The following is a 22,400-nucleotide window of genomic DNA, read 5'->3' as shown; positions in this document are numbered from 1 at the left end:
ACAACTGTTAAACAAACACACATTAAAATAAAGTGCCTCTTGGTATGTATGTATTTACAAGAGAAAACAAGCTCAAGAAATTTACTAGCATCTTACTGAAACTCCATTTCAGAGGCATAAGATGAGAGTAGTTTCTATGAAGACACAAGTAGAAGCAAATCAATGCAGTTCCACAGGCCCTTTTCCAAAGTTCTTGCAGTCAAACATGTTTTGGAATCCTGAACTGTACAGCATTTTTGACAGGTGATACAGTGTGTATGCAACACATATCGTATGCATAAAAAGGCTGGGATGACACACAGAAGTCTGCAACAGTACATTATAATCAAACATTTACTATTTTCTGCAGTGAAACCTACAAATCCATGAAATACACAACAGTTCAGGACAAGTTTTATGAAAAAACAAAAACAAAAACAATCTGCGCCAAACATACAAGAAAATATTTTTGGTTTTCAGAGCATTCTGGATGTTAGAATTGCTGATAAGGAATTACAGTCCTATAGAATAGTACCTAGTATTCAATGACTGTGTGTGCAAAGTGTTACTGAAAGCCTCATTATCAAATTCTATCTTTTTCCTCCACCTTAAAAAAAAAAAAATGATTATCATGTGCTGATTTTCTTGGGGCATTTTCAGTGAACACAAAATAATTCTACAAGTCTTCTCCAAGTTCACATAGAACATATCATCTACATTCTAACCACTCTTAAATTTCTTTACCCCAAATTGTCCTGCCAGGGCAGATTATAAAAGTCTAATCCTTGAAATTTACAGAGGAAGTGTCAAACCCGATTTGGTCACCATGTAAACATTTTTTGAGTGGAATTTAACATACTGAACTCATTCAGTATGTTATAAATATGATAAGTACAATACATTTAAGACTAATAAGTTTTTAAATAGCAACAATTCTTGCACTATGACAGTTTATGTAACTTTAAAGATACAACTGTTTTTATCACTTAGGCTTCGTAAGATTTTCAGAGGCATCTGAGATGATGCTTAATTTATTCTTGATAAATGTGCCTTGAACGAATATTCCAAACTTCAAAATTCCTCTCATTTTGGTGCTATCTGTAGCAAAAACTGCTAATAAGCAATGAATATAGTGGCATTAACTAAGGATTCTGGGTACAAAACTATAAAGAGAAGTCACTTCATAAACCCGGTCTTCTTGCAAATGTTTCCTGCGCATTTCTTGTCTCACTTTTACACTCCTATCCCAATTAAAAAAGAGAACTTCAAAGTTAAAAGCTAAGAGATGTGTAGAAAGAGAAGAAGCAATCATTTTCAACCCTGCAACACACTGGAATCACCAGTAGAAAACCCTAAAAGATATCAATGCCCCAGCCTCATCCCCAGATTCATATATCAATTAGCAAGGGGTAGAGTCCCAGTATCCATCATGTTTGTTAAGGTCCCCAGAAAATGTTAATGTGAAGTCAGGGCTAAGAACCACTGGTACCTACTGCCTTCTCCACAAACACTTTTCTCTTATTTTTAGTCAGTGGTAGCACTTCCAGCCCTACAGCAAGTACTGTGAGGATTATCTTTAAAATTATCAATTTCTGTCCTCATTTACTCTACCACAGAAAAAAATTTACTAATTTTGAATTGGAAGATTTTAAACAAGTGCATATAGTAACAAACATTTTGACTTATCTCACATTCTCATTCCCAATTCTCACAATTTTATTTTTCGATCCGTCTTCAAAAACAACTTCATCAGTGGTTGGTAACTAGAATGTGGATAAACAGCAGAACACACAACAAATATATATAATATACACTCAGTTACCAACTTTCTTTTGCTTTTTAAGATTTTATTTTATTTATTCATGAGACACAGAGAGAGAGAGAGGCAGAGGGACAAGCAGGATCCTTGCAGGGAGCCCGACCTGGGACTCGATCCCGGGTCTCGATCCCAGGTCTAGATTCCAGGTCTCCAGGATCACACCCTGGGCTGAAGGTGGCGCTAAACCACTGAGCCACCCGGGCTGCCCTCAGTTACCAACTTTTAACAGATCATCAGAAAGTACTCAAAGGGCCATCCCAGGTGGCTCTGCGGTTTAGCACCGCCTTCAGCCCAGGGTGTGATCCTGGAGACCCAGGATCGAGTCCCGCATCTGGCTCCCTACATGGACCCTCTTCTCCCTCTGCCTGTGTCTCTGCCTCTCTCTCTCTGTGTCTGTCATGAAAAAATACATAGAATCTTAAAATGAATAAATTAATTAATTAAATAAATAAATAAATAAAGGAATATGAGCTACAATATGTCTGGACATTCATATGACAGAAAAAAACTCAGTAAAAAATCTACTATATTTTTAAATAAAAATTGACATTCTAAGGACCACATCTTTAAGATGTATACTTTTTTTTGACTCAACTCATCGTTTTGAGATCTCTAGAACAAAACAATATAAGATAACGTCTTATAAAAATATGCATCTACAAATACCAATTTTTTAAATGTCACCAACAACTGACATCTAGTAGTTTCACCTCCAAAACAATATTGGGTTATGTCTACAATTCAAATAAGGATTTTATTAAAAAGCCTTGTAGGGCAGCCCAGGTGGCTCAGCAGTTTAGCGCCGCCATTAGCACAGGGCATGATCCTGGAGACCTGGGATCGAGTCCCACATCGGGCTCCCCGCATGGAGCCTGCTTCTCCCTCTGTCCCTGTCTCTGCCTCTCTCTCTTTCTGTCTCTCACGAATAAATAAATAAAATCTTTAAAAACAAAAAAAAAAAGCCTTGTACCCATATATTTGCACATCATAAAACGAGGAATATCAGGAATTTTCTCTCTTCTCTACCTTTGACACTATCTACTATATTTGCCCGCCATTTCAAAGTATTCATTGCTAGAATATAAAATAAGTATTTCACAAAAAAAAGAAAATAAACATGACACAGACTGGCTGTAAGGGAAAAAATTTTTTTCGCTTCCTTTTTTACTAAAGGAAACTCTGACGACAACTTTGAGTCTAATACAGCGTCCTCTAATACACGGCCAAGTATACCACCTGAAGGCAAAACCAAACAAGTTTTAAAAACAGGTAACACAATTAGTGACTACAAAACATTCAGAAGTCTACTACTTTTATACAGTACACTTGTATCAAAAGGTATCATATGGGATCCCTGGGTGGCCCAGCGGTTTGGCGCCTGCCTTTGGCCCAGGGCGCGATCCTGGAGACCCGGGATCGAATCCCACGTCAGGCTCCCGGTGCATGGAGCCTGCTTCTCCCTCTGCCTATGTCTCTGCCTCTCTCTCTCTCTCTCTCACTGTGTGCCTATCATGAATAAATAAAATAAAAAAATAAAAAAAAAAAAAGATTGGGACTGAAGTAGTAAAAAAAAAAGTATCATATGGCCAATTTTAATTTAAAATTTCAAGGTAAATAATTTTAATAAGTGCATTCTAAAAGTAAACACAATTACAAAGTAGCACTGCATTCCAGGCATACTTTAAAGGTATGCCTTTAGAAACAAAAGAATTGTATGTTCAAATCGAAATTGGCAGAAAACACCCTCGCCTAGGTTGTTTTTTACCTCCTGCTTTAAAAAAAAAAAAAAAAAAAAAAAATTACTATGTTTCCTGACAGTAAAAATAATAGAGAAGCATAAAAAGTGTAAAAACAAAAATCATCCCGAATCTTACCATTTATAAAAAACTATCATTAACAAACCATCCTTGCAGAAGACAGATGGATTTATTCTATATACGTAGAACTACAACAATTACAATTGAAAGAATTAAAACAGCTAAAATCCTGTATTATACATATATATTGATATGTGTGTACACACACACACACACACACACACACACATTCCTTACATATAGTACAGGCAGAGAAATCGTTAAGATAACAACTTCCTTGAACTGAAACATACATAAACTGTTCCAAGCACTTATTCTGCTTCGGCATTTTCATTTCAGCAGGCCACGTTTGAGGTTACTTGTGTGTGTGTGTGTGTGTGTGTGTGTGTGTGTTGCTGTGCTTGAGGGAAGATTAAAAAATCTGTCCATTTGTTTGCTTAACTTAAAATAAAACAAAAAACTCTAGCTAAAATTTTCCAGAGCCTGGAAATATATATCTGTACTAATGACAGTTGGCTGACAATTTTATAGAATTAGCCCATGATCCTAAGCAAAACTGCAAAGCAGACCAATCTCTTCATGGCCTCCCACCTCTTTGGGTCAGGAAGAGCATCAGACCAGCAATTAGAAGAGGAGAGTCTACCCAACAGGTGTGTGACATGAGCCTTTCACTCAACCTTCCCATGATTCATTTCACTTCAATTCCAAAATTCTATGATTCTCCCCTGTCCGCCCATTCCTCCACCAATTTTTTTGCTTCTCTTAAAATGAGTAAAAACTCTCCTTTCCTCCTATCTCACTAGGATTCCATGGTTCAAAATAAACTCCCTCTGACCGACAAATTCCCATTTCCTAAACTCACTCACTGTCCTCTAAGAGTAAAGAAGAAAGAAGTCTGATGACAGCCAAGGCGTGGCTAATTTTTGGAAAGGAGGGAGGGCAGCAGCTCAGAAAAAAATTACAGCAAGTTCACAGGTACAAATTTTTAATTTAAAGTTACAATACCTTTATGAGTTTCATGGGAAAAAAGATAGAATCTCACAACTTGGATAACTGATTTTATGACCCAAACTCAGTCAATAGGAAAACTAACAGTGTTTCAGATCCTAAAAGATTCATACCTGAGCGTATTTAAGAGAGAGCAATATAGAGACAGCTTTCTAATCTTTCATCTGCTACGTCTGTACAAACCTTTAAAGTTCAAAGTGCATTTACGTGCATTATTTATGTTCATTCTCAAAACAAGTAGATGTAGTGGTCACTATTGACTACCTTTCTAATAACATCCATTTCCCCCAAATTCTTCCTTCCCACAATTTTTTAACATATCCTCCCTCCACAATGTGACTCGGGAAAATGTGACTCCATCCCCAACTGCAGGGGACATATCCTGATTAACAGAAATCAACCATGATAACCCTATTCCCCTTGTCATGACTGGTTAGGAAGTACACATGACCTAATTCTGGTCAATAAAACATGAAAGGAAAAGTATGCTGGTAAACTTGTGCAAAACATTTCCTGGCCAATGCATGTCTAGATGTGATCTTGCTACCAGTCTGAGGATGAATCCAACACAAAGAGGAGAGCACAGCCAAAAAAAAAAAAAAAAAAGGAAAAAAAAATCACAGAAAGGCAGAGCAAAGCTCTGTAAAACTAGTCCTACATAAATATTTCACTGTTCCATACCAGAAACTACTGCCATTTCAGGCATTAAAATACAGTGACACCAAGATAAATAGTACAACCTACCTAGCTTTCCTTCGCCAACCTGAACCTCCTTTCCTATACCTAAAAGTTCTAAAAGTTTTCCTTTTCGCTCTAGCTGAGCTAGGCAAGACAAGAGGGCAGCTCCTCTAAGCTGTTAGACCAGCATGCCTTGCACCAAGCCCAAATGCTCCTGGTACACATCAAGAGTATGGCATTTCCTCTTCCAAGGGACAATTTCCTCTGCCAATGCACTCCAGCAGCCCCTACTCAGGTTGAGGAGATGCTGGCAGTCTAAGAAGGATCCCCTCTATGTAAAAACTGAAAGGTAAAATACAAAATCATATCAGGGGCCATGCAGGAAAATTTGTGAGAACCAGAGGTTACTCATCTGACAAGACAGTGGAACAATTCACCCTAAGGTAGCAATGAATACAGTCAGGAATACCAGAATTTATTTCCTTTTTTATAAGAAGACACTAGTAAATCAATCTCTAAGACAGAAGATTAAAATAGATGGTATTTTAGAAACAGATACTCTCTTTTAATATATAATTAACCAAGAGTTCCCAAGGCGGTTTAAAAGGGGAATCACTGGGGCACCAGGGTGGCTCAGTCAGGTAGGCCTCTGGCTCTGGGATTCAGCTCAGGTCATGCATGATCTCAGCCTTGTGAGATCCAGCCCCACATCCGGCTCTGCACTCAGCATTGAGTCCACTTGAGATTCTCTATCCCCCTCTCCCTCCACCTCTCCCCCTGCTCCCTCATTCTCCCTCTGTTTCAAATAAATTTTAAAACTCTTAAAAGAAGAAAACTCAGGAAGAGTAAGTAACAAATCTACATATCTTAAACATTTTATTGCAACCTAAACATAAAAAAAGGTACAATCCCAAAACAATCTTTTAATGCAAGACCAAGTCCTTTTATTAACGAATGGGTCTACAGATCACAAATCTGTCCTTGCAAAACCACACCTATCGAACATCGCCTATGACCTTTCATTTCAGTTAAACAGGGAAAGACATCCGTAAAACTGAAAAGCATCTTACTGCAGAATGTTTTTTGGTATTTAGGATTCAATGAGGGTTCCCCTCATTATTTCAAATTATCTCACCCACACTTATTTTAACTATAATTTACTGGATGTACTCACCTGTTTCCAAAAGAGCCTGAGGTTCTTAGACAAATGACTTTTTGCATCCATAGTGCACTGAACGTTTCGTCAAACTGTGTAATTACAACACCAAATACCAACAACTTGTTGGGGGCAAACACAAATAACTTTTGTAAGCATAATATAACAAAAGGGAATAAAAATTCAAACACAAACTAGAGAGCGGTCTACTGCAACTTAATATAGCATGCGCATAAACCAGTAAATGAAGGAAGAGTATCAATCTTTTCAGTGAACAGGTGAGTTAAACAGAATCTCCTAAGGTATTCTGTTCTCAAGAGTCACTCTTTATTCTACCCACCGATCAACCCTCCAACGACTCATAGGTATCCTAGGAAAAGGAGTATCAAAGATTTTACTAAATTGCACTGAAAGCTATAAAATATGTGGATGCAGATCTAGGCATATGCGGATAGAACTCAACTATAGACTTGCGTCAAATTAAATTATAACTCTATGATCTATTATTAGTCCAGAAAACGTCCAAAGGGGCTGTCTTCTCTACCAAATCCATAAACACTTCAAGATCATTAAGAATCCTTTCTCATTACAAAGATGATGGGCAGGGAGCAGCAGGGCAGAGTATAATGTAACCAAGCACCTACGATAGTTTAAGAACAAATCAGTATTCACCTCAATAATAGTAGGAAAACCTACAATTTAGGATACACTTATGATTTCTAAATCCCAGCTTTAAGAAGGCAGCGAGAAAAGAAAAAAGAAAAAAAGTGTCTATTAGCAGCCTCTCATGTGTCTGTAGACCTTATCTGTCTTCCGACCTCTCTCACTTCGTATTTCCTGAGTAATGCAGTACCTCTCCAAAGTCACTTCACATTCATGGATAATACACACTTGATTTCTACACAACGTGAAACCCAAACACGGTTCTGACCTGTTGATCAACACGAAAGGATACGCTGAGGTGTCTTTAGTCACGTAGAACCATACTGTCGTTCCTATGGAATCTCTACAATTAAAGAGCTACAGATATCCACCAAATGGTCATTTCCAAAAAAGGTCCATCTTGAAGAACCAACACCCAAACACATACGAACACTACGAATCAATATCACAAAGTGCCAACCTCGGGAAAACGCGAAAGAGGAAGAGAACGGAAGATCAGGAAAACAAAAAACAAAAACAAAAAACAGATAACTTCAGAGTCTTAAACACTGAAGTCGGGGGCAAAAAAAATAATGATTTAAAAATATACCCCGCTACGGGACGCCTGGGTGGCTCAGTACTTGAATGTCTGCCTTTCCCTCAAGGCCTGATCCCGAGGCCTTGGGATCAAGTCCCGCACTGGGCTCCCCACACAGAGCCAGCTTCTCCTTGTGCCTATGATTCGGCCTCTCTCTCTGTTCTCTCATGAATAAATAAAACCTCTTAAAAAACAACAAGAAAGCAGGCACTTAATAAATTTTAACAGGTATTAGTGCTGTCATTGGAAGGTTCACCATAATACAAAATCTGTTACGGAAATCCTTTTTGAACACCTACAGGGGAATAGTTGGCAAAATCCATCACGCAATCTTCCTTGTAATGTGAGTCCACACGGACATAACCACTGTTACCGTGAGGGCGGTATCTCTCCGAGTACTTCTTTGGTAGCGATAAAGTTTAGGATTAAATGATTTTAGGGTCATTTCACATTTAAGATAACTAAAGACCTTACACATATTATCCAGAACTGTGGAGGTTTCCCATTTTATGATCCCACTGTTATGGTCAATTCTCCCCTCCCTGTAGGTAGATTCCTTACATTTCACTTTATCCGTAGTGAATCTCACATTAATAATAATATAATTATCCAATGACCCGTGTTTTGTTTTGTTTTGTTGTTTAGTATTTCAGCATTCCCTCTGTTTAGTTTGAAGTATCCCTTGCCGGGATCCCTGGGTGGCTCAGAGGCTTAGATCCTGGAGACCAGGGATCCAGTCCCACGTCGGGCTCCCTGTGTGGAGCCTGCTTCTCCATCCGCCTGTGTCTCCGCCTCTCTCTCTCTCTCTCTCTCTGTCGCTCATGAATAAATTTTAAAAATATATCCTTTGGGGAAACCCTCTGACACTTGAACCACCACTTGTTCCCTTCGAAGAAACTCTGAATCAATCAACTACACCAGAAAACTACCCTACTGCCGGGATGGAGGGGATTACAGAGAAATAGAGAGCTTCTCATTTCTTCTGGAGGATCATCTTTACAACCCGGATTCATGTCATATACAACCAATGACCAGATTACCACACACACACCCATATTCAAATTCAAGTACAGAAACAGGACAAAGCCAGGTATGGATTGTTGCTGATTAGGAACTTCTCCACATTCCTGCATTAGCATAAATGCTAACAGGTTGATTTCTCGGTTATACTTTGTTTCCTTGAACCTACTATCCTTACTTGTTGCCTACCTACTTCCTCGAAGCATAACATCTGGACATTTGGAACTTTATGCCTCAAACTGACTCATTTTTAAATACAAGGCATTCTGGACTTCCATGGCCTGATCTCCACCTATTTTCTCAGCTTCCTCTCTCACAAAGACCTCCTTGGCACAGCCTCGTATCCAGCTAACACGCCCCGGTAAGACCCAACCTACATGCCTGTGCTCCAGCTGTTTTCTTTGCCTAGAACACTAACTCCCTACACACGTACATACACACACACACACACACACGCCAAATCCCATTAGGCACACTATAATATTTTAATGCCCAAATGGAGTGTTGCCAACTCCAAAGTAATTCAGAATTCCCCAGTCAAAAAAGATCTGTCTCTCTGTCTCTATCTCTCCCCTCCCCCCTCTCTCTCACACACACACACACACACGCATACAGACACGCATACATACACACACACCGGGCTTCCATGCACCTGTAATAAATCCCACAGGTGTCTTGTGTTGCAACTATTTCAGTGCATGTCTGCTTCTCCGTTTAAGATGACGGCTGGGTCTGATTCATCTTCATATTTTAACCACTCTTCCGTCCTCACAACAGAGTAAACATCCCTTGCACATGCTAAAGCTACTACACTACACCTAGACTAGAATTCCTGTCTTTTTAGTTGAAGGAATAAATGAATACCGTCGTGGAGATTTTGTTAACAGGCAGTGCTCTGGGAAGTGAACAATGAAAATATCAATAAGGACATAATGTACAGATTCTTGAGCTGATGAGTGGCGGGAGACATCACTGAGCACACTAAAGCAGCACTGAAGAGTATCATTTTCTGAGTCCCGCCCACAAAGTCTCAGACCTATCAACATTAAAATGAACCTTTCTGTCCCCCATCCTAATACGAACTACGAATACCTGATGCATATCCAGAAATGCAAGCTCCCCTGGAAGCCGTGGTGTCTGTACATTCCAGAGCAGCCATGCCAAAGCCACACAGTTTGTCTGATGGCAGGTTTCTTTCAGTGCCTATACAATACAATTTCCACCTGATGGGCAACCAGGAAGGCTAATATAGACAAAACGTACTTTATCTGAGCTCAAAACACAGCTGAAGCAAAGTCTGGAAACAGTCATGAGATGACTGCTACCCAGAACTCTCCGCCCCACCCCCAAGAAAGGTAAGAACAATGTCCCGAACTACATCCGATTTTCGGTGGAAAATGTTCTCCAAAACCGGCCTTACGTCTTTCGAACCCTAACTCATTCTTACAACCTGTGCTTATTTTTCTTCCACTTCTCCCTACAGGGAAAGCATGTATTCCCCAAAACATGGAGGCACGGACTGAAAAACTAAAGACTTCTAATTTTAAAAAGCGTTCCAAGTTCCATGTTCGACGTACTTCAACATCTTTTGCTGTCAGCAAGTGTCCTTTCACTAGGAACTGCTCAAGGAGCAAACATCAAACTTCTTTTCTCGACCTCTTCGAAATCCGTAGGTTTTTAATTTTCCAACTCAAGTCGACGTGCAAACAAAAGGTTAAAAGGGGGTCCCTCGCCGGCTGGCCAGCCTCCACGCTCCTTACAACCGGGTCACAACTAACTGGCACGCTGTAGCAGCAGCAGCCATCTCCCACGCCGACTCCCGGTCTCGGTCTGTCTCCCCCATTAACTTTCCCCCTCCCCGGAGGCCTGGAAGGATCCCACTACAGGCCCGACCGCCCACGCCCCGGAGCACACGCACACATCCCCACCACCGCCCCGCGGAAAAGAAAGGTAGGAGCTGAGCTCCAGGAGCGCCGACGCCTCGGCGTGTCACTTCCCCTGCATGTGCCATAAACAACACGCCGGCACCTTCCCAGCAGGCAGCGGAGGCCGCTGACCCCCGATCGCGCCGCGCTCAAGTTGTGCGCTAAGGCCACAGCCCTGCCCCATGGGGAAGCCCCGGCCCCCCGCCCCACACGCCCCAGCGGGAAGCGCGGCCCCCCCGGCGCGCCGGCCCCGACCCTCCTCCGCGCCGCCCTCCGGCCCCAACCCCCTCCCTCCCGGGCTAATTGTCTGGACGCGGTCGCGGTCGCGGTCGCGCCCGCCCGCCCGCCCTCCGCACCCCTCCCCGCCGCGGCCGCCGCCTCCCCCGGCTCGCCCGCCGCCCCGCCGCCCCGCAACTTCGGCGCCCGCCCGGCCCGCCGCCCGCGGCCCCCTCCCCGGCCGCCCGGCCCTCCGCGCCCCCGCCCCCCCCCGCGGCCGCTGCCCCTGCCCCTCCCGCCAAGCCCCGGCCCGGCGCTCGCTCGCCGCCCGCCCCGCCCCTCCCCCTTCCGCGGCCCCCCCTGAGGCGCCGCCCCCGCCGCCCCCGGCCCGCCCCGGCCCGCGACCCCGGCCCACCCAGCCCCGCCCGGGAGGACCGAGCCGCCGCCGCGCGCCACGCGGGAGGGGGGCTTTACCTCGGAGGCGCGGCCGCGAGCTGGGGTCGGTCCCGGGCGCGGGCGGCGCCCCTGCTCCGTCCGTCAGCGGCGGCGGCGGCGGCACATCCCAGCCGCCGGCGACCGGAGGAGGAAAGCGAGCCACGCAGGGAGGGAGCGGGGCGGGCGAGCGAGGCAGGGGGGAAGCAGCGAGCGAGGGAGGGAACGCAGCTCGGCGCCGACGCGCTCCCCGCACGCCTGCCGGGGCCTCCTACCCGCCGCCTCTGGCCGGAGAGTCGCCGCCCGGGTCGCTGCTGCCGCCACCGATGCGGCCGGGAATGAATGCACGGCGGCGCCTCGCTTATCCGGAGGTCAAACATCCTTCTGCCTCGGGCATCCGGATCGGCGCCGGACCCGGAAGTGAACACATGGAAAAAAAATTAGAAAGGAAAGCGTCTCCCGAGCGGCCGCGGCCCCCAGGCTCCCGCAGCAGCGAAAAGAGCCGAGCGGAGCCGAAGATGACAGCGCCCAGCGCGGATTGGCCGGCTCGCCGACCGGAAGGCACGCGGCACGCTCATTGGCTGCCGAGGCCTAGAAGGGCCAGCCACGCCCCCTCCCCGCCTCCGCGCGGGCGCTGCGTGAGGGCGAGCGCGGAGTCGTAGTGGCCGCGGGGATGCCTCTCGGCGCGAGGCCGGGCGGGGCCGGGCCGGGCCGGGCGGGGCCGGGCCGGGCCGGGCCGGGCCGGGCCGGGCCGGGAGAGGGTCGGCCGGGCCTCGGGGGACGACCGGAAGCAAGCGCTCCCGTGCCGAGGGAGGGCGACTGACAACTCCGCGGCGCGGGTGAGCGAAGAGCCCCAGGGCGCCGTCGTGCCAAGTCTGGGTCCGAGGCTTGGCCCGGCACAGCCCTCCAGGTGCAGACTTTTAGGGCCCCGCGGACACACGCTCACACACTCCCTTTTTGGTGTGACCCCAGTGCTACAGCAGGGATGCAGCTGCTTGGAGCCGGGGCTTGTGGCTGCCCTTCGCATCCCATGGATGGTCTACGGAGAACCCCGCTCGTGGGTTCAGCTAATGCCCAGAACCGTATGACCTGATACTTACTGTCTCGGTGTTTCCAGTGAACCTCCTGAAGCTTCCAGAGGCCAAGCATCGCTCAGCTGCTCAAGCTGTAGGACCCGGAGCAGAGCCGGTGCTTTCTAACTCCACCTGCCAGTCCCGTCTGCCCACGCGGCGAAGGCAGGAGAGTCCCCACTCTCTCGGGGCAGTCGCTTCGGCGGGATGAGCACACGTCACCTTGGAAAACCGCTGTGGGAGTCCATCCACCATGAGGGTGTCTGTGGAGCACTCTGCAAATACGGCTTCTTAACTGTTCATTGTTACCCAGTGTTACTTTTGTCTAAAGCTCTTTGAAAAGTCAAACGTGAAGGTGTGCATGAAGAAAAATCACAGCCTGGCCCTGATTAAATATTCATTTATCAAACATCTTTCTGGTATGATACGCTTTACCCAGAAACTTGAGTCTCTCCGTCCGTTTTTTTTCTCCCACCCTCAGGAACAACGCAAAAGTCTCCAATGAACCAAATGCCCTTGAAAGTAATGGAGGATGTCTCTTTTTTCTCCCTCCCTCCCTACTGGACTGATGATAAGGTTGGTGTGTAAACCTCAGAGGTGTACTTACATGCAAAGACGCTGGTTTTGTTCCCCTATTACAGTAGGGTTCTTTACTCTTTTTTTTTTTTTCAACCTCTCTTTTCACACTCTCTCCTGAACTGGAGCTGAAGAAGTGACGGCAGATGATAAGAGTACTGGTGCAGATGGTAAGAGTAGTGTCCCTGTGATTGCCGCACCACCATCATTTCTCAGAGACTCCGAAGCAACGAAGGTTTTGGCGTGCTCAGACGAGAGAATAATTTGCCTAATCAAAGTACATATCCGAAAGTGTCTGATCTCTCGCAGGGTCCGATACCAGACGGGAAACGAAGCTAATCCATCTCCACAAGTGAAAGAAATGTCTGACATACAAGGAGCTCTGAATATTGTCTTCCACAGACAACAAACCATTTTATATTCTCCGCCTCAAAAAACACAGTTTCGATGAAGAACGCCTCCTACCCACCCTTCAAACTTCCCATAGATGTTTAAGAGATATAACATATATACATATGTGATCAAAGCACATGTTTAGATATGAATAGGAATAAGGGTTTACAGTGTTAAACACTTAGGTAAAGACTCCTGTTATTTTTTTTTTTTTAAATTTTATTTATCTATGATAGTCACAGAGAGAGAGAGAGAGAGGCAGAGACACAGGCAGAGGGAGAAGCAGGCTCCATGCACCGGGAGCCCGATGTGGGATTCGATCCTGGGTCTCCAGGATCGCGCCCTAGGCCAAAGGCAGGCGCCAAACCGCTGCGCCACCCAGGGATCCCAAGACTCCTGTTAAAATTAGGCCTAGAGATCGCTATAGACTAAAACGGGCCAGTAACCCAGGTAGGAAGCCAATGAGATTTTCATATCATTCGATTGTAAGAAAAATTTGGCAATATGAAAAAAGATCACACTAATGAAGAAAAAAACCACAGGCGTCTCAACCAAACTCGTCCTTCTGTATCCTAATGTCTCAACATAAGCAGAAAAATCACACTTCTTCATCTGCTATGTTATACACCAAGTACATTTAATTTTTAGGTTTCCCATCACTGCCACATTTCAGATGTTTATATTTGATTAATATTTTTCATGTTTCCAAAGCAGTGTGACATTCCCCGCACCCCCCCCCACCAGAACTTTATTCTGTTCAGTATTTATCTCTGTTGATGCAAGTAAATATTTGTTCCACCATTTAGGCTTGCAGCAACTGTAATGATGCCTTTGAGAAAAAGAATGTATATTTCTATGAAAAAAAAAAAGGATCATATATTTCCATTAAAATGAGAGGGCAAGTTATTTCAAAATGACGGCAGTCTGAGGCTAACGTACATTTCATAGAAAAAAAAAAGAAAAAAATAAAAACAGGATTTATCCGGTGGGAGTTTGAGGGCAGAAGAAAAAAAAAAATAAAATTTCTGGGGACCTTTAATTTCATATCTGAGATAGAGTAAATATCCCAGTGTCTCCCTTACATGTGTTAATTCTTCTCTCACTCTGCGTGTTCACCTTGCATACCTAGCCCCACTTACACCCATGCGTGTGCATGCAACACACACACACACAAACACACCCCATGGAGAAAGTGTAGAATTGAGGCCTTCTATTAGAGTTTTAAGAAGGAAAAGTATTCCCTTTCCTTCTTTCCCCACTTGAAATCTTACTGCTTATAAAAATAAAAAATACAAAAAAGGAAAAACAGCCAGCTTTTCTCTCCACAAAATACACCTATATTCTCTCAAGCAAAGTACTCGTAAGACATGAAAAGAAACCGTTTTGTTGGGGCGCCTGGGTGGCTCAGTCAGTTCAGCATCCGGCTCTTGATTTCAGCCCTGCTCAGGACCTCAGTGTCCTTAGATCAAGCCCTGCCTGGGGAGTCTACTTGAGATTCTCTCTCCCACATCTGTGCACTCTTTCTCTCTCACTCTCTCCATCTGAAATTCAAAACAAAACAAACCTTTTTAAAACAAAAAAAAGGAAGCACTTTGTCAAAAGAAATTTGAAAGTTCCAAGTTCCTAGCGTACCCTTAGAGATTATGGGAGCACTATCCCGTAGATTTGTGCTACACTCATTTACTCCCGACATACATCATTCATACTGTTAAAATAAGCCAATCTTCTTTTGTACAAAGTGATCAAGAAATAATCCCCAAATGCAAACAGGCATGGAAGATGCACCTACGCCTCTACTTTGGTGCCATGTGTCAACTACGTGGCCAATCTGGCTAAGTTAATACAAGCAGGTATTCCCATCTAACAAGATAACAACCAACACTTGTACAAATTCCAGTTTTATTATTCCATCTGAGTCTGACAGTCCTGTGAAGTAATGCAGCAGCTGCTGTTATTTTTTCCCGCTAGGAATACGGAATGATGGGCTCAAGGAGGTTAATTAACTGGCTCAAGATGATGTGACCATTAATAACCCGTTAGATATAAAATGCAAACTTATGAGATTAAGATGTTTAAAAAAGCTTTTCAAAATAGGAACAGGAAACGTGCATTCTCTTCTTCCAAATATTTTATTGAACTGTAACGGTAAACCTAGCTTGGTGATTTACCAATTGACAGAGGGTAGAGCCTGAGGCAATGGCACAGCATTTGTTTCTTCTTCCAGGTTATCCTTAAGGTGAACTACCTGGAAGAAAGATAGAGGGAAGAAAAAGGAAATGCTCCAGGAGAAATAGGAAGGATACAAAATGACACACTGTAACAGTAGCCAGAGCCTGGGAGCACAGCAAAGTCTTTTTACTCAGATAACCTGAACTTCCCCAGTCAAGCCTGGAGTCAAGGGGAGGGAGAAGAAGGATGCCAGGAGAAAAAGACAACCGCCAGGTACAAGAATCACACAACTTCTCTAAAAGGCGTTGCTGTCTTTTATAACAATAATCTTAAGTAAAGTTTGGGGCGCCTGGGTGGCTCAGGGAGCTAAGCGTCGGCCCTTGGCTCACGTCGTGATCTCAAGGTCCTGGGATCCTACCCCAACCTGGGTTCCCTGCTCAGTGGGGAGTCGAGTCTGCTTCTCCCTCTGCCCCTGCCCCCGCCCCCTGTTCACGCACACTGTCTCCCTCTCTCCCAACTAAATAAATAAAATCTTTAAAAAAAATCTTCAGTGAAGTGTAATAACAATAACATTGTTAGGACTCCCTTGTTTCAGCTCCGGCTGACAAAACGAAATACCATAGACTGGGTGGCTTACCAAACAGAAATGTATTTTCTCATGGTTCTGAAGGCCAGAAGTCTGACAGTAGGGGCTAACATGGTCAGGTTCTGTAGAGAGCTCTCTTCAGAGCTTGCAGATGGCTGGCTGCCTTCTCACTGTGTCTTCGTAGGACTTTCCTCAATGCAGGAGATCTCGTTCTCTAGCTCTTCTTAAAAGGGCACTCATCCCATCATAAGGATCCTCCCGTCGTGACTTCATCTAAACCTAGATGTTAAAAAAAAATTTTTTTAATATATAAAATAAAAAATAAAAACAAAAACAAAAATAAAATAAACCTAGATGTTTCCAAAAAACCTCTTCTTCAAATACCATGGTTCTAGGGGTTAGGGCGTCGACATATGAATTGGGTTGGTGGAAGGGGGCACACAGTTCAGTCTATACCGCTCCTCAAAGGAATACTTCCTCTGTAGGGGATGCCATCTGTCAGTAAAAGAGAAGTTAAAGACACGATATTTCTTATAGTAGACAACTTGTGGACAAATTATTTTATTTCTTTAAGATTTTATTTATTTATTCATGAGAGACACAGAGAGGGAGACAGAGAGGGGCAGAGACACAGGAGAGGGAGAAGCAAGCTCCATGCACGGAGCCTGACGTGGGACTCGATCCCAGGACTCGATCCCGGGACTCCAGGATCAGGCCCTGGGCTGAAGGCGGCGCTAAACCGCTGAGCCACCGGGACTGCCCTGGACAAGTAATTTTAAGACTTCGTATGGGAAAAGATTATATTCTCTAAGAGAAAGAACTCCAAAAAAGAAACCTGCCTGTAGAGGCAAGCTGTAAACACCATGGAAAGTGTAAAAGAGTCTTGCCAAACAGAATGGTGAAATCTCTAGCTAGGCAATTTTATTTCTGGTTTTTTCCATTAGGAAGCCTGAATTTGGCAGCTTTTAAGGAAATTTGGCTATCTGAAGATTGTTTTGTGATAAATGGAAGAGTTAGCTAAAACGGTGATGTTTATTTCTCCCCCCAACCCCCCTACCAGCAACCCCACCCCGCCCTTTTCTTTTTTGGTGCTGATTTTAAGCACAGCTTGAATTCTGGGTATTATGTGAAGCTAAGGTTTAGAGATGCTTGTAATGATTGGCCCCTGCTCCATTTTCCATCCCTTGGTATTCTTTAGCTCCGCAGAGTTATCGTTTCTCCGTAACTACCTCAGGAGCCCATCCCAGTGCATGAGCCAAATCGGACCAAGACTGAGCGTCTGTCTCATCAGCCCTCATCCATGGGAATCATGCAATCCTCTGGCTGAAGATGCAGAGCGCCACTCTGTATAAGAGTGTATAGACTTCCAAGTGTGCCACCTCCCTGTCTTTTGGCCCCCTATAATGTTGTCCCGGTCTGTAGCACCAAACTCCTCCTCGGATGTCCTTTTCTGATTGAAACTATAGGCTTTCCCAGAACCCCATCCAATGTGGAAAATTGTTCTGACTACACCAGTTCTGACTACACCCTAGGTCCCTGGCCCGGGACCTGCTACGATGAATTACCCTCACACTAATGAACTGACTAGGCTTACTGGATAACCGTATCTCTCTTCTGGACAAGACCACATTGGTACCAAAACTTAGTCTAAGTCGTGTCTGACCTTCACATGCCCTTTGCACAGGGAACAGAGGAGTAGCTTGTGGGGGTCAGCATCTGTGTCTAATTATGTTTCTTACACTCTGTCATGTTTGCTCTTAAATTCCTCCCTCTCTTCACCAGGCGAAATTCCTGACACGTCTCCTCCTCCCACCTGTTCCTATTACCCTGTTGCTGTCATCTCCAACCGAACAAGATCCCTGGGTCAACAGAACTCAAAACTCCCGTGGGAGGATACATCACTTAGAGCCTCGCTGCCTGTCCTTCTCATCCTCCTTCTCCTATGAGTAGGATTATATGGTTTTTCTGTTTCCTCCTATCTTCCTGCCATACGCCATCTGAACCATCTAAACCTCAATGGGCTCATCTGTAAAATGAGTCAGTATTTCCTACATCACAGTGGTAGCAGGAAGATTAAAGGCTATGATACATCAGTAATGCACTTAGCACAGTGTCTGGCACAGAGGAAGCAGTAGGTAAATACAAGTGTGTTGTTACCCACCACGTGACCCTGAGAAACCTACATTCTCTAATCCAACGTGAGCGGTAATACACAACAGAAGATGTCAGGTCGCAGGCTGTTCCCTAGCTTTATCATTTTCTTAAGATCTTCTTTATTTACTTGAGACGGGGGAGGGGGGGAGAGCAGAGGCAGAGAGACAGAGGTAGAGAATCCCAAGAAGGCTCCCCTCTCCACCTGCTGAGCAGGGAGCCCGACCTGAGGATTGACCCCGCGACTCTGAGACCATGACCTGAGCTGAAATCAAGAGTCAGAGGGCTTACCTGACTGAGCCACCCAGGTGCCCATGTTCCCTGGCTTTGAAAGTCTAAGGTATATGGAATGAGATTTGTGTCTGGAGGCAATACATGATTTAAATTTGCCTCAGGCCCCCATGTCTCTTGATTCTCCCATGTCTGGTTGGACATGTACGGTAGAGTGGCTGTCCAGCACCTGTTTACCCCCCACAGTTGCTTTTGATGAATTTTCTCCCTCTCCCTGTCGCCCCTGTCCCGGGGCTCTGCCTTGCTGTGAGTTGAGTCTTAGTTGAGAGGGGACTGATGGGGAACACCTCACCTAAATGCTGCCAAATGGATACTCTCTCCCTGGACCGGAATACTCTTGAGCAGAGGGATGCGGAAACTGAAAACATTTGGAATGACATTCCATTCGCAGAGCAGCACCTTAACCACACAGCTCCTGCCCTACGATGGTGGCTGTGACCCCACATCCTAGTCTTTGGGGCTTTCTGGATCCTGCCCTGCCCCCCAGGAATCTCCGGATTCCTGTCACTTCTGCAAAACCTCCCGCCTGCAAATGCCTCTTACCCAACTCTGTTTCGCTTGCATTCTCCACAGCAAATTTCTCTTCTTTGCAATAGAAGAATCTGGATTGCCATGCTTCCATCCCGGCTTTTGGTTCACCTCAGCGCTGTCCCCTGCTTGTATCCTTTCTTGTGTGGCTTGGTTCTGTGCCCACATGGACACTGGAATTCCAAACTCTGGCTCAGTCCTGCTTCGCTTCTTTGGCTCCCCCCTAATTTGGTTCTGCCCGCGTCGGGGACCTGACGTAACTGACAAGAAACTTCCACCAAATGCCACAACTTGCTGCTTTCTAGAACCGCTGCTCTCATTCGAATTAGTGTATGTTTGTCAATTCATATTCATGATCCTAAAAGCCAGTCTCGTCCTGCATCTCATTTCCTTTCCATATATTAGCTGCGTTCCTTGGATCTTGTTGCACATGAGCCCAGACGAATCCGATTGGTCTCTTTGCAATGGAACATGTCCTATATACTGAAGTCCCTATCGCCGTTTCGGTACTTAGTGATGGGGTGGCCCCTCTTTCTGCAAGCTGCCTTACCGACTTAGTTCTGATCTTGGGATATTGAAGAGAATCCACGTGTGCACTGTGTGAGCTACAGTCCTCGGTTTCCTCCTTCACGCCTGTCAACCAGACATTAATATCTTGCGAGCAACCTGTCGGTGGTGTTGCACGAGCTACCTAGTCATGATCAGGGTTGCCGAAAAGAAAGTAGAAGCTGGCTTTAGAACTCCTATCCAGGTAAGGACAACCCACTTGCATGTGATCTAGGAACTGTTCATAATAATGACCGTTGTCAGCAGGAAACTCAATAAACGGAAACGTTGTGCACAGCAACAGAAATCATCATCTGGCACATACGGGAGATGATGAGTGCTCAGCAGAGAGACAGAAGTATGCCTATTCTTTACCTGCGCACGTTCAAGGATATTTTAAAAGACTGTGATTCCAAGTGGCTTTAAAATATGGTGACTTGCCTATATATCCTTCAAGGGATGTATCCTAAGCGCAGAAACTAACCAAAAAAGGGGGGTGGGTTTTTGTTTGTGTGTTTGTTTGTTTGTTTGTATTTCTCAGCAGTCACATTGCAGTGTCGATGTTGTTATTCTGGGAGTGGTATCTATATAAGTGGCATAGAGCAAAACGAGCAATTATGGCATAGTTCAGCCCTGCCATCTCTGATGTTGATATGGGGGTGGGGGACGCCAACTAAACAGCGTGGTGTCCTACATTTGAATTGGAAAATCACATAGACTTGCCCGAGGTCACACCCCAGAAAATCATCATGAACTCCAGGTATTTTCTCTAGATACCTTTTAGCTCGGTGCACTTGAATAGGCTCCAAAACAAGCTCAACTCAGCTGCAAAGAACACGGTGGGCCCCCACACTTTACAAATAGGAGAACCTTAGCAGAAAACGGCACGCTGTTAGTTTCCAAGTGATGCTGTAACGGATTACCCGAAATTTGGAGGCTTGAAACAACACAGATGTTCACGTTACCCGTCTGGAGGTCAGAAGACCGAAATGGTTGTCAACAAGCTAAACCCTCGGTGTTGGCAGGGCTGTGTTCCTTCCGAAAGCTTTCAGGGAGGATTCAGTCTCTTTGTGTCTTCCAGATTCTGGAGGCTTTCCTGCATTCCTGGGTAAGGCCCATGTTCATTTTTAAGGCCAGCACCACATCACTTCGAATTCTGCTTCTCCCCTCACGCTCCTCTGCCTCTCACTCTCCTGTCTTCTTCTTTCACTCATAAGAACTCCCGTGATTGCATTGCGTCCACTGGGGATAATCCAGGATAATCTCCCTGTCTCAAAATTCTTGGCTTAATCTCAATGCAAAGCCCCTTTTGCCATGTGGGATAATATAGTCACAGGTTCTGGGTATTAAGGTATGAACATCTTTGGGGGCCATTATTCTGCCTTCCATAGGGACCAAGTGACACAGACGGGTTTGAGCATCTTCTATATTTTTAATTTGTTTATTTGAGTATAGGCGACACGCAATGTGACGTTAGTTCACCGTGTCGGAGTTCAGCTTCTCCATACGTCATGCTACGTATGCCATCACAAGTATAGCTACCCTCTGGCACCACTTAGTACTATCACCATATTAGTGACCGTGCTCCCTATGCTGTCTCTTGCATTCCTGTGACTTATTCCTTCCATAACTGGAAGCTCACATACCTCCCGCTCCCTCTCACCCATTTGCTCAACCCTATCTCTACCTTCTTCCCTCTGACAACCATCAGTTTGTTCTCCCTGTATTTCTTAGGCCTGGTTCTGTTTTTTGTTTATTTGTTCCTTTTGTTGAGTTGGAGGGGTTTTCTGTTTTTGTTTTTTCTTAAAGGTAGATCCTAACTAACCCCAGTCCCTGCAGGTAAGAACCCAATACTTAGAAACATCACTCTGTGAATAATTCTGTTACTCTCCCCTGGAAGCCTGATGCAGCCGGGATAGAGTGAAATCAGCCACTCCTGAGTGCGTAAAGAAAGCCACGTACTTGCCAGAAAACACGTCTTTGATTCATCATCGATCGTTTTGTTCTTTTCATAGGTGAGAAAATGGAGACTCGGACAAAGTTTAAGAGAAGTGTTCCGGTCACTCAGCTAGTAAGTGGCAGAGCTGGGATTTGAAGGCAGGTAGGTCTGACTCCAAAGTCCACGTATTTATGCTGCTCTTCCTGATGTAACAGGAGAGGTAAACAAGGAAACCTGGCGCACACTGTCAGACTGAGGAACCACTAGAATGCTACTCCTCCACATCACATCCAAACTGGCAGAGGAATGAAGAGGGAGGGAAGGACATAGACAGGAAGGGAAACGGGGCGGGGTGGGGGGGGAGGTCCTAAATTCGTCATTCATACCTCGCTGCTTTAGAGCAACTATAAGTACCTTGGGGGAGAGGGTGGAGAGGGATGGGCAGAGGGAAAGCTTAGATCTTTCTCTAGGCACAGCTTTGAGAATTGTAGCAGGTAGCCCTCCCAAGAAACGGCACCGGTCCGAGAATTCTTACGGTTTGTAGTCACACTTCTCATTCCACCCTTCTTCCAAATGTCACGTCCCAAAGAATGAGAGGTTCTTTAAACCAAAGGATCAATATTTACTTGTGTACAATAGGCTTCGTGGTATCTATTGCTCTTTTCAGCCACGTATGTACACAATAGCCAATATTGATTAATTTCTGCAAACATCCTCCAACTTTTAACGGCTTGAAGTTCTCTCTATCAGGTACTCCTTTCGACTAGTTTCTCCTCAAAGGCTCAATAGGAAGTTACATAATCTGAAATCAGTGTTGGTGCGAACGTGGCCTGGTTAGACTTGACTCTGATAAGAGGATGT

General features: G+C 45.0%; 2 long non-coding RNA genes across 3 annotated transcripts; one reads left to right on the top strand and one right to left on the bottom strand.

The window, feature by feature from the left end:
* Window positions 1–12,005: 12,005 nt before the first annotated feature.
* LOC119878898 lies at window positions 12,006–12,769 on the top strand. Its single transcript, XR_005387224.1, has 2 exons — window positions 12,006–12,129; window positions 12,408–12,769. It is a non-coding gene; the product is annotated as an uncharacterized LOC119878898 (long non-coding RNA).
* A 2,672-nt stretch (window positions 12,770–15,441) lies between these two features.
* Window positions 15,442–21,762, bottom strand: LOC119878897. Of its 2 annotated transcripts, none has more exons than XR_005387223.1 (3): window positions 21,563–21,762; window positions 16,136–16,363; window positions 15,442–15,574 (listed from the first exon to the last, which is right to left on the bottom strand). It is a non-coding gene; the product is annotated as an uncharacterized LOC119878897 (long non-coding RNA). The 2 variants fall into 2 exon arrangements; XR_005387222.1 differs by lacking the exon at window positions 21,563–21,762 and adding an exon at window positions 19,070–19,585.
* Window positions 21,763–22,400: the final 638 nt, after the last annotated feature.

This window comes from Canis lupus, unplaced genomic scaffold, assembly GCF_011100685.1.
Source record: "Canis lupus familiaris isolate Mischka breed German Shepherd unplaced genomic scaffold, alternate assembly UU_Cfam_GSD_1.0 chrUn_S2046H2245, whole genome shotgun sequence".
NCBI lineage: Eukaryota > Metazoa > Chordata > Mammalia > Carnivora > Canidae > Canis > Canis lupus.
The sequence above is the reverse complement of the archived record's forward strand: the minus strand, read 5'-3'. Positions and strand labels throughout refer to the sequence as shown.